This window comes from Mercenaria mercenaria, chromosome 5 (assembly GCF_021730395.1).
Source record: "Mercenaria mercenaria strain notata chromosome 5, MADL_Memer_1, whole genome shotgun sequence".
In the NCBI taxonomy this organism is placed as follows: Eukaryota; Metazoa; Mollusca; class Bivalvia; order Venerida; family Veneridae; genus Mercenaria; species Mercenaria mercenaria.
The window spans coordinates 8266071-8280086 of NC_069365.1; positions in this window are offsets into that span (position 1 = coordinate 8266071).

Below are 14016 nucleotides of genomic sequence, written 5' to 3' on the forward strand. Positions count from 1 at the left end.
GACTGCTTTTGTGGGAAAAGGGAAGCCAGGGCTAAAAGCAGAAAAACAACACATTTAATTGACTTTTTCTTATTATAATTGTTTTGTGGATCTACACATGTTTTGGTGGGAAGAATACTTGACTGCATTTGTGGGGAAAGGGAAGCCAGGGCTAAAAGTAGAAAAAAACATTTAATTGACTTTTCCTCATTAATTGTTTTGTGGATTTTCACACATTTTGGTGGGAAGAATTCTTCCCTGAATACTTGACTGCATTTGTGGGGAAAGGGAAGCCAGGGATAAAAGCAGAAAAAAAACATTTAACTGACTTTTCCTTATTTATAGTTTTTAGGATCTTCACACAGTTTGGTGGGAAGAATTCTTCCCTGAATGCTTGACTGCATTTGCGGGGAAAGGGAAGCCACTTGGCTAAAAGCAGAAAAAAAAGTCATTTAACTAACATTTTCTGTTTTATGAATCTTCACGCGTTTTGGTGGGAAGAATTCTTGCCTGAATACTTGACCATGAGTGGTGGGGGCATATAGATTTGGTCTTGTCCGTGCGTGCGTCCGCCTGTCCATCAAGCCGTCCGAAGTTCGTGACGCGCCTAACTCGAAAAGTATTTGATATAAATTGATGAAACCTTGCATGAGTCTTTATCATGATATGAACTTGCGCACCTCCTATTTTTCGTCTGGCTCCGCCCCCTATTTTTAGAGTTATGGCCCCTGAAATAGTCAAAAATGCACATTTTTACCTTGTGACACGCCTAGCTCAAAAAGTATTTGATATAGATTCATGAAACCTTGCATGAGTCTTAATCATGATATGAACTTGCGCACCTCCTATTTTTCATCTGGCTCCGCCCCCTATTTTCAGAGTTATGGCCCCTGAAATAGTCAAAAATGCACATTTTCACCTTGTGACATGCCTAGCTCAAAAAGTATTTGATATAGATTCATGAAACCTTGCTTGAGTCTTAATCATGATATGAACTTGTGCACCTCCTATTTTTCGTCCGGCTCCACCCCCTATTTTCAGAGTTATGGCCCCTGAAATAGTCAAATATGCACATTTTCACCTTGTGACATGCCTAACTAGCTCAAAACGTATTTAGTATAAATGGTTGAAAACTTGCATAAGTCTTAATCATGATATAAACTTGCACACCTCTAATGTTTGGGCTGGCTCCACCCCCTATTTTTAAAGTTATGGCCCCTGAAATAGCAAAAAAAAACAAACCCTTTTTCACCTAATTATGCACTTTATTAAGTAATTATGTGCCTAGCTCAAAAAGTATTAGATGTAGATTCAGGAAACCTTGCTTTATCGTGAAGTGACCTTGCACACTTAGCATTCTTCTTGAGAATCTTAGCTTTTATTACAGAGTTATGGCCCTTGAAATAGCCAAAATAGTGGATTTTTTGTTTTTGATGCTCATAGCTCAAAAAGTATATGGCCTAGAATAATGAATCCTTTTCATAAAATGTTTGTTGAGGCTATACCCTCAAACTGAGACTGCAAACATTTGAATTATTGCCCCTTATTTGTGACAAATGTATCAGTGGGGGGCACACCCTGTGTCCTACAGACACATTCTAGTTCTCAGTTATTGTTCTGTGGATCTTCACACATTTTTGTGAGAAGAATTCTTGCCTGAATGCGTGACTGCAGTTAGAAGTCATACAGATTGTTATATGTTACATAATAGCTTCATTTCCTTTCCTTCATTGTTTATTATTTTTATGTATATCTTAGGTATATTGGAAAGCAATGTGTGCACTTTCACAGTGATATTTCTAATAGCAACATACTGTAATTGCTTTTTTGTAACCATACAGCTCCAAGCTGCTTTATTATAGATCATTCTATAAGACCTCAGTAGGGCACATAAATGTTCCCCCTTTATGATACGCTCCACATGACGACCTGTCAAAGGGAATATGCACTTTCACAGTGATATTTCTAATAGCAACAAACTGTAATTGCTTTTTTATAACCATACAGCTCCAAGCTGCTTTATTATAGATCATTCTATAACATCTCAGGGCATAAATGTTCCCTCTTTATGATATGCTCCACATGATGACCTGTTGAAGGGAAATGTGTTTGTAATTCTTACTCTCAAGTATGCTGTGATCTTGGTCAATGACTGAATGACCAGGAACAATGTAGGTCATCTACTGACCATAGACATTTGGTGAACATATGTCAATGTTCCACAGCTGTACATCCTAAACCATTTTCCATCTCAAGGTCAGTGTGATCTTGACCTTTGAAGTCTTGACACCTAAACAATAGAGAATGTTCTGACTGTAGACAGTCATATGGCTAAATCATTCTCCAGTTATTGATAAGAAACCATGTTTAGTCTCTATGTCACTGTGACCTTGAACCTTGACCTACTTACCATCAAAACAAAAAAGATTATCTACTGACTACAGGCAATAATCCTTTGAAGTTATTAATGCTAGACTTCAGCATTCTCCAGTTTTTGACAGTAAATTATTTTCAGTCGGAAGGTCACAGACTTAACCTTGACCTCCTGATACACCAAATTAACAGGGGTCATCTGCTGGCATTGGAAATCATTATGTTAAAGAACCTATTCTCATGAAAGTATGCCCGCTTAGCTCAGACGGGAGAGCACAGATCTATTGATTGTGGGGTCATGAGTTTGATCCTTGGGTGAGGCTAATGTTATTATTTGGAAAAAGACATTGTGTCTGAAATCATTCATTCACCACCTCAGATTTATGTGAGGAAGTTCTTTGCAAAGAATGGGTTTGTACTGGTGCAGAATCCAGGATTACTAGTTAGATAAAACACTCCAATAGAACTAGGTTCCAACGTAAGTCAAGTCTCATCGATAACATGTGACCTATCTCAACGACAATGTTACAGTGTCGCTCCTTATGACCTTGTTGATTTATATGTGCAATAAAGCATTGATTCTATGTTTTCATAGCTGAAAAGATGAGTTTAATGTGTGGAAGCAATATTAGCTATTTGCAGAATTTTGGAAGATAAAATGAACTAGCTACAAATAAACTTATGTTAGCTACATAAATATTGCAAGACCGCAACGATAACGGACAATATGTGACAACGTCTCGCATACAGTGCTGCAAAGCCTCAACATCATAATTACCATTTGAACTTGTAGAAAATTCATTATGTACATTTTATTAGCTCTCCTGTCACATAGTGACAGGGTGAGCTTTTGTGATTGCCCTTCGTCCGTCGTCCGTCCACAATTTCTTGTCTGCACGTTAGTGGTTTCATTTATACATGTAATTTTATTTTAACCAAACTTGCACACAACTTGTTTCACCATAAGATCTTGGTTCCTTTCTTGAACTGGCCAGATCCCATTATGGGTTCCAGAGTTATGGCCCCTGTAAGGGCCAAAATTAGCTATTTTGACCTTGTCTGCACAATAGCAGCTTTACTTATGATTTGATTTTAACCAAACTTGCACACAACTTGTATCACCACAAGATTTGGGTTCCTTTCTTGAACTGGCCAGATTCTATTATGGGTTTCAGAGTAATGGCCCCTGAAAGGGCCGGAATTAGCTATTTTGACCTTGTCTGCACAATAGCAGCTTCATTTATGATTTGAATTTAATCAGACTTGCACAAAACTTGTGTCACCATAAGATCTCGGTTCCTTTCTTGAACTGGCCAGATCTCATAATGAGTTTCAGAGTTATGGCCCCTGAAAGAGCCAAAATTAGCTATTTTGACCTTGTCTGCATAATAGCAAAACTGGCCAGATTCCATTATGGATTGCAGAGTTATGGCCCCTGATAGGGCCAGAATTAGCTATTTTGACCTTTTCTGCCAATAGCAGCTTCATTTCTGATTTGATTTTAACCAAACTTGCACACAACTTGTATCACCATAAGATCTCGATTCCTTTTTATATGCTCGAAGGGATGTATTATGTTATCGCCTCGGTGTCCATCTGTCTGTCTGTCTGTTGGTTAGCAATTTCCCTTCCGCTCTGTAACTCTTGAACCCCATGAAGAATTTCAAAGAAACCTGACACAAATGTTCACCTCATCGAAACCATGTGCAGAGCACATGTTTCGGATGGCTCACTTCAAGGTCAAGGTCATGCTCAGGGGTCAAAGGTCATATGACTTTGTTTAATGTGTATATTGCTCTGCATTTGCGTTGCATTGCAGTGCTCTTGTTTTTATTTGGCAGATCCTTCTTTTGTTCACTTACAATAATTTTTTTGAATTCCCTTTTTATGTTACAGAAAATTATTAGCCATAGGGAAAAACCGAGACCACTTTCTGTGGTACAGCATGGATGGTACCTCCAATTTTTAGATGTATTTTGACATATCTGTACCTTTAAGAAAATTTCAACTATATTTTCTCATGATTCTTTTGATTGATCTTGATTATGATTTTTTGACCTTCTTGTCCTTAAGTGCAATGATAACAGGTGAGCGATATAGGGCCATTATGGCCCTCTTGTCTTTACGATGAGAACATTTCTTAGACACCTTCATAAATGACTGGATAATGTCTGAGCATGGTACAACAATTTTATCAGTATGATAAATGTATTTGAGCTGCGCCATGAGAAAACCAACATAGTGCGTTTGCGACCAGCATGGATTCAGACCAAACTGCACATCAGTGCAATCTGGTCAGAATCTATGCTGTTCGCTGTCAAAGCTTATTGCAGTTAGAGACACAGGGTACAACAAAGTTCCTGACCCAGACTCCATGGATGCGCAGGCTGGTCTGGATCCATGCTGGTCGCAAACTCACTATGTTGGTTTTCTCTGTGGGTGGTTCAGTTGTCGTTATTATTTTACACATTATAGTCTTATGCAGGCTGGTGTAAAAGTATTTGAAATGTATACATACAATTATATACAATTTCAGCATGAAAATTAAAATGTAAAGTTAATGCTCTACAATAGAAACAAGAATCTTCAGGTGTTAGCTAAAGAAATACTTCCACTTAATTTAAATACCATGGAATGTTGTAAGCATTGTTGGTGACTCCTACATAATACACGGGGGAGGAACTGTTACACGAGACTCAGTTGTGGAGGATATCATGTTACAGCTTTAGGATGCTACTGTTACAGTATTCCTGGATAGCGTTACAGCATTCGGGTGGATAATATTCGCTGGCGGTGTTTTGGATGGACATTGAGCGGTCACAATAGCTCACCATGAGCCTTTGGCTCAGGTGAGCTAAAAAGGCAAAGGGATTAAACAGACCTAGTAAAATAGCGAAATGATCACGAATAAGTACTTGAGTCACTGCGAACATAGATTGGAGGGAAGAAATAATAATGATTTAATGAGATTGTTGAAAAGCCCTGGGGGTCACATGGTTTATATAGACTTATAGAGGGAAAACTTTGAAAATCTTCTTGTACAAAACCACATGGCCTAGGGCTTTGATATTTGGTATGTAGCATCATCTAGAGGTCCTCTACCAAGATTATTCAAATTATCCCCCAAGGATCAAATATGGCCCCGCCCTGGGGGTCCCAAGTTTTACATAGACTTATATAGGAAAAAAAGTTTAAAAATCTTCTTGCCTGAAACCACAACACTTAGACCTTTGATATTTGGTTTGTAGCATTGTCTTATGGTCCTCAATCAAAATTGTTTAAATTGTACCCCTGGGGTGAAAAGAGGCCCTGCCCTGGGGGTCCCAAGTTTTTTATAGACTTATATAGGAAAAAGCTTTAAAAATCTTCTTGTCTGAAACCATACGACCTAGGTTTTTGATATTTGGTATGATGCATTGTCTAGTAGTCCTCTACCAAAATTATTCAAATTATGCACCTGGGATTAAAAGAGGCCCAGCCCTGGGGTCACTTAGTTATTATGTGAGTTATATAGGAAAAATACTTAAAAAATCATCTGATCCTATTTCCAAGACTGTTTAATTATAATTACCTGATGACCCCAAGTAATATGATGTCACTTGACTGTGACCTTGACCTACTGACCTACTTTCTTGTTTTTTAAGATACAGCCTTGAAATTTTGATGACATACGCAGTTTTGCACACAAATCGTAAAACTGAATTTCATTGACCATGAATGTGACCTACTGACTTTCTTGATATTTTATCAACAGTTTGACATTTGAAACATGTTGCTCATATTACTCAGGTGAGCGATCCAGGGTCATCATGACCCTCTTGTTCCATATTGACGTTCCAGTTTCATATCGGGTGCGTCATCAATTGTGACGTCACTTTATAGATTCATGAATCTCGTCATGTTTTTAAGTTCTTTAACCACAACATTTTCAGTTCAACTAGGGCTAAAGAACAAAATTTATATCATTGATATATTGAATAGTACACAGTCATGTAGTAATTTTTAGCTCATCTGATTTTTTGAAAAAAAATGATGAGTTATTGTCATCACTTGAGCGGTTGTCGGCGTCGGCGTCTGCGTCGGCGTTGCCTGGTTAAGTTTTATGTTTAGGTCAGCTTTTCTCCTAAACTATCAAAGCTATTGCTTTGAAACTTGGAATACTTGTTCACCATCATAAGCTGACCCTGTATAGCAAGAAACATAACTCCATCTTGCTTTTTGCAAGATTTATGGCACCTTTTGTACTTAGAAAATATCAGATTTCTTGGTTAAGTTTTATGTTTAGGTCAACTTTTCTCCTAAACTATCAAAGCTTTTGCTTTGAAACTTGGAATACTTGTTCACCATCATAAGCAAACCCTGTACATCAAGAAACAGAACTCCATCTTGCTTTTTGCAAGAATTATTGCCCCTTTTGGACTTAGAAAATCAGTTTTCTTGGTTAAGTTTTATGTTTAGGTCAGCTTTTATCCTAAACTATCAAAGCTATTCCTTTAAAACTTGCAACACTTGTTCACCATCATAAGCTGACTCTGTACAGCAAGAAACATAACTTCATCCTGCTTTTTGCAAGATTTATGGCCCCTTTTGGACTTAGAAAATATCAGATTTCTTGGTTAAGTTTTATGTTTAGGTGAACTTTTTCTCTTAAACTATCAAAGCTATTGCTTTAAAACTTGCAACTCTTGTTCACCATCATAAGCTGACCCTGTACAGCAAGCAACATAACTCCATCCTGCTTTTTGCAATAATTATTGCCCCTTTTGGACTTAGAAAAATCATTTTCTTGGTTGAATATTATGTTTAAGTCAACTTTTCTCATAAACTATCAAAGCTATTGCTTTAAAACTTGCAACAGTTTCTCACCATCATAAGTGGACACTGTACATCAAGAAACATAACTCTATCCTGCTTTTTGCAAGAGTGATGGCCCTTTTTAGACTTAGAAAATCATGGGTAGGACAATATTTCTATTATACAAAAAAAATCAGATGAGCGTCAGCACCCGCAAGGCGGTGCTCTTGTTAAAAGATTATTATCCCCCGCCGATAAAATTGGGAGGCGGGTATTGAAATGGCGTTGTCAGTCCGTCCGTCCGTCCACAGCCATTTCTCAGTAACTAGCAGGTAGAGTTTCATGAAACTTGAAATAAACATGAACCAACATACTGTGATGATGCCCCATCAAGTTTTTTTTGATTGGTTAATTTCTCTTAGAGTTATTGCCCTTGATTTAATGAAAAATGCCCAAAAATGTCGTTGTCAGTCCGTCCGTCCACAGCCATTTCTCAGTAACTATCAGGTAGAATTTCATAAAACTTGAAATGAACATGCACCAACATACTGCGATGATGCCCCATCAAGTTTTTTTTGATTGGTTAATTTCTCTTAGAGTTATTGCCCTTGATTTAATGAAAAATCCACGTCAGTAGCCATTTCTCAGTAATAAGATGGTAGAATTTCATGAAACTTGGAAATAAATATGAACCAACATACTTTGATGATGCCTGTCATTTTATTTTTTCAATTGGTCAATTTTCCTTACAGTTATTTCCCTTTAATTGTTTAAAAATCTACAGATTTGTACATAACAAACCAACCAACTGGTAGAATTTCATTAAACTTCTTTCATTCTTTTCCATGAACATTTATTATAAACATGTGAAGTTTTGTACCCACACCTGGTCACCACCTTGCCTTGGTCACACCCCCTCCCCCTCCACACACACACACACACACACACACACACACACACACACCCCCCCAGAAAAAAAAATCATTCCTTTTTATTATTGTTTCTTTTCAAACCTTCCATGAATATTTATCAGCAGGCAAAGTTGTACCGTTCCCTGACCTCACTCTCCACTCAGTCTTGCCCACCACCCCAATCATGCATCCCATCCTCCACCCATTTTTTTTCATCATCTTTAATTTTTCATCAATATTTATAATCAACATGTGAAATTTTGTACCTTCACCTGGTCACCCCTGCTGCTCCCACAACCCACCAAAAAAAAAAGCATTCATTTTCTTATAAAATGATTTTGACTAATGAAATTATTTGCTTCTTAGTAACATCCTTAACTTTTTGCCGGATATATTTTTTTGCCATTCCTCACCACAAGCCCTTTCGGCAGCGGATACCAATTCATTGAATTTGCTTGTTAGATTTGCATCGAGAAATATTCATTCATTCTTCCTAAAGTCGCTCAGTATTTCTGCTGTAGAAGCTTGCATATTTCTCGATACAAATCTAATACAAATGTAACCTACAATAACATGCTCACTTTATGTTGCTTTGTTGTGTTCTGTGCTTCAAAAAGATCTGTTTGCAGACTTAATTATAATTAAGGTGTGCTATGCAATAATGTAAGTCAGCTTTGTGCCACTGCGTACATTTTGCTTTCATTTGGACTAAGATATCTTTGGGAAACTGTTAAATGGAAAACCGGATAGAAAATACTACACACTTAGAACAAAATCTGATTTTCAGTCACATTTAGACTTGCTGGTATATTTTACTCGAATAGATACAAGTAATGTGTTTAGCTGCAATCCTTCGATGAGTGTCAGTAATGTCTATGTAGCATTTAGAGTTAGTAACATCATCGGTTAGAGTGAGGAACATGATATTAAATAACTATTGCGTGTTTATAATAAAGCAGTTGCAGAAATATATTTCTAAGATTAAAACTGACATTGCCTTAAATCGATCATTGACTGTCTGTAAGTATTGTTTTTGAAAACGTGTAGTATATTTTTTTTCTGGAAAATAGCAAAATACTAGAACTATTTTATCAAGTAACAGACAACTGTTTTTAAAATCTAAAATTTTTAATGTTTTAATCAATTAATGCGATTACTTTTAATACCTGAATACATGTTCATGTAAAGACACAAGAAAATATAATATAATTATTATATATGAAAATTATATAAGCCGTGTGATATTGAGCGATACCGTAACCGGACATCATTGAGATATGTGACATGATATCGTTCAGACAATAATTGACTTACGTTGGAATGTAGTTCTCCGGGAGTGTAAACTGCCTGCTTTTACATCAATGAAATACTCTTAAAATGGTGTTAAATCCAAAACAAACAAAAGAAACTTCTCCTCATGATCTCACTAGCAGTTTTGGATGGATATTTCTCCAGTTGCTATCAGCTGGATTGGCTTGAAGCAATTTTAAGCCATTAGGGCTATAAATAGAAAAACAATTTGAACCACTTGTTGGGTGCTATCAAAACACAGCAAAAATCTATAGCTGTCATTGATTTAGGGCTTTCATGAAACTTCATCAAGTTTTTTTCAGAAAGTTCCCCTTGGCTACATTATAGGCCAATTCCATAGCTAAAAAGTAGATAAAAAGACCTTTAGGACTTAGGTCATGTTTCGGAGAAAAAAGTTCAAACATCACCAAATCATAGAAAGGAAGAATTGTAATACATGAAAATTAAACAGCATAAAAAGCATTTATATTATCCAAGGAAACCATTGGCAGCATGTACTTATATATATATTGAATTCCAGAAAGGCACTGCATGAAGGGGCCACACTTCTGGACAGTTCAATGCCTTTTAAAACTTAACCGTTTTTAGCTCGACTTTTCGAAGAAAAGGTAGAGCTATTGTACTCGCCCCGGCGTCGGCGTCGCCGTTGGTTAAAGTTTTTTATAAAGTCAAATATCTCTGTTACTATCAAAGCTATTGACTTGAAACTTTAAATACTTATTTACCATCAAAGTCTACACCAGGAGAAACAATCCCCATAACACTGATTTGAATTTTGACAGAATTATGCCCCTTTTTAACTTAGAATTTTTGGTTAAAGTTTTTGATAAAGTCAAATATCTCTGTTACTATCAAAGCTATTGACTTGAAACTTAAAATACTTATTTACCATCAAAGTCTACTCCAGGAGAAACAATCCCCATAACTCTGATTTGAATTTTGACAAAGTTATGTCCCTTTTTAACTTAGAATTTTTTGTTAAAATTTTTGATAAAGTCAAATATCTCTGTTACTATTAAAGCTTTTTACTTGAGAAGGAATATCTTAATTCAATAAGTCACACTTGACTGAGCTACTGATGTCGAAAGCTGTTGTAATTACAAGCTGGCCAATTAAACTCCGTGACCTTAGAAATAACCTCTGACATTAAACTATTCTTTCTCAATTGAGGCGACTCCATGGATTTTCATCCAATTTGAATGAAATAAGTCCAATTTTAGTAGCAAATTAATTAGGTAAACATTGGAAGAAAATGGCGTAACTGCATAAGGGGAAATAACCTGTTCTAAAAATAGTAATGGGTTGGTTTTTCCAACAATTATTTATGTGATTTTATTACCGAACAAAACTTTTCTTTGAATAATCATAATTCATTTCAGTTGGGAATTATTTGCTTCAAATTGGTAAAAAATGGAGCCTAATTGGCATTGAGAATGGGCCGATATTTGGCCACGTGAGACAGGTGGAAAAGGCCCTGCTTGTCTAATCCCTTATCAAAACAAACAATTAGTAATTCACCTGTGAAAAACAACTCTTTCCTCCAGCTACATGTGTGTCAAACATGTATAATACACAACAGTCGGTGACACTTTGATTTACTGTGTAAACATGTTTGGCATGGCACTCCTCGGTAATTATCAACCCAGTCATAATACTTATTTTTTGCTTTTTTGAAAAGCGGGAGAAATATGGTCTCCCAGGAGGCAAGGTGAAAAAATCGGGATTTTTACCCTCCCACGCGGGAGATCACATGTATGCTTCAAATGCATGGTTAATATTTGAAAACAAACCCCATTGTGACCCTCTAATTATGTGCAATGAATTCACACATGGAATCATAATAGATTGACCAGGTCAATGTCTTATTGCCGTATTTACTCTACTGAAAGAGGTAACAGATTTAATTTGTTGTTGGATTTAACAATTTATGTTAAATAACTAGCGTAAATACTTACCTGATATTTTTTGGCTGTATAAAACAGACATTGCAACCAAAATTTTACAAGATGGTCATTTTATATTTATATAGATGTGCCCTAGAAGGAACTTTTGGTATGCTTTAACTTGTATGAACACTGTATTTCAATGCCCTCTCCTTGACCGAACAATAGCACTATCACCGTGTTCGTTTTCAGGTTCTAATATGCATCTCATTACGGTAGTTCCGAAAGATGATTATTATCCCCCGCCGATGAAATCGGGAGTGGGTATTGAATGGCTTAGTATGTCCGTTCGTGCGTCCATCTGCAGCCATTTCTCAGTAACTAGCAGGTAGAATTTCATAAAACTTTAAATAAACAACATGAACCAACATACTGCAATGATGCCTGTCAATTTTTTTTTGGATAGGTTAATTTTCTTTAGAGTTATTGCCCTTGATTTAATGAAAAATGTCCGTCTGCAGCCATTTCTAACTAGCAGGTAGAATTTCATAAAACTTGAAATAAGCATGAATCAACGTACTGTGATGATGCCCTATAAGGTTTTTTTTGGATTGGTCAATTTTTCTTTTAGTTATTGCCCTTAATTATTTAAATCCACAGATTTGTACATAACAGACCATGCAACCAATTGGTAGAATTTCATTAAACTTATTTCATTCTTTTCCATGAACATTTATTACAAACATGTGGAGTTCTGTACCCACACCTGGTCACCACCTTGCCTTGGTCACACCCGCTTAACACCCCCCCCCCCCCACACACCAAAAAAAAAAAAAAAAAAAAAAAAAAAAAAAAATTCCTTTTTTAGCTCACCTGTCACATAGTGAACAGTGAGCTTTTATGATCACCCGTCCACAATTTCCTTGTGAACACAATAGAGACCACATTTTGTATTTGATGTTAATCAAACTTGCACTGAACTTGTATGGGCATAATATCTCGGTTCCTTTTGAAAACTGGCCAGATCCTATCATGGGTTCCAGAGTTATGGCCCCTTAAAGTGCCAGAATTTGCTATTTTTGGCTTGTGAACACGATAGAGACCACATTTTACAATCAATTTCAGTCAAACTTGCACACAACTTGTATTGACATAATATCTTGGTTCCTTTCAAAAACTGGCCATATCCCGTCATGGGTTCCAGAGTTATGACCCCTTAAAGGGCCAACATTTGCCATTTTTTGCTTTTGAACATGATAGAGACCACATTTTGCAATCAACTTTAATAAAACTTGCACACAACTTGTATTGGCAAAATAGCTTGGTTCCTTTCGAAAACTGGCCAAATACCATCATGGGTTATGGCCCCTTAAAGTGCCAGAATTTGCTATTTTTGGCTTGTGAACACAATAGAGACCACATTTTGCAATCAATTTCAATCAAACTTGCACACAACTTGTATTGGCATAACATCTCGGTTCCTTCCAAAAACTGGCCAAATCCCATCATGGGTTCCAGAGTTATGGCCCTTTAAAGGGCCAACATTTGCCGTTTTTGGCTTGTGAACATGATGGAGACCACATTTTGCAGTCAACTTTAATCAAACTTGCACACAACTTGTATTGGCTCCTTTCGAAAACTGGCAAGATCCTGTCATGGGTTCAAGAGATATTGGCCCCTTAAAGGGCCAAAATTTGCTATTTTTGGTTTGTGAACACAATAGAGACAACATTTTGCAGTCAACTTTAATCAGACTTGCACACAACTTGTATTGGCATAATATCTCTGTTCCTTTCGAAAACTGGCCAGATCCCATCATGGGTTCAAGAGTTATGGCCCCTTAAAGGTCCAAAATTTGCTATTTTGGCTTTTGCAGACATATAGAGACTTCATTTATGGTTTGATTTGATACAAACTTGCAAAATATCTTCAACAACAATAAATCTTGGATTCCATGATGAATCTGTCAGATCCAATCATAGGTTCTGGAGTTATTTTATATCTGATTACCTCCCCTGATTTTTAGCTCACCAGTCACAAAGTGACAAGGTGAGCTTTTGTGGTCACGCGGCGTCCGTCGTCCGTCTGTTCGTGCGTGCGTGCCTTTTGCTCGTGACCACTCTAGTGGTCATATTAATCCCCCGCCGTGGCGGAGGGATTATAGGAATGGTCTGCGTCCGTCCTTCCGTCCGTAACACTTTCGTGTCCGCTCCATATCTCCTAAACCCCTTGAAGGATTTTCATCAAACTTGGGTCAAATGATCACCTCATCAAGACGATGTGCAGAACCCATGAGTCAGCCTTGTCGGTTCAAGGTCAAGGTCACAACTCAAGGTCAAAGGTTTGAGCCTGCCATTTTGTGTCCGCTCTATATCTCCTAAACCCCTTGAAGGAATTTTATAAAACTTGGGTCAAACTTGGGTCAAATGATCACCTCATCAAGACGATGTGCAGAACCCATGAGTCAGCCATGCCAGCTCAAGGTCAAGGTCACAACTCAGGGTCAAAGGTTTGAGCCTTCCATTTTGTGTCCGCTCTATATCTCTTAAACCCCTCGAAGGAATTTTATAAAACTTGGGTCAAATGATCACTTCATCAAGACGATATGCAGAACCCATGAGTAAGTCATGCCGGCTCAAGGTCAAGGTCACAACTTAGGGTCAAAGGTTTGAGCCTTCCATTTTGTGTCCGCTCTATATCTCCTAAACCCCTTGAAGGATTTTCATCAAACTTGGGTCAAACGATCACCTCATCAAGGTAATGTG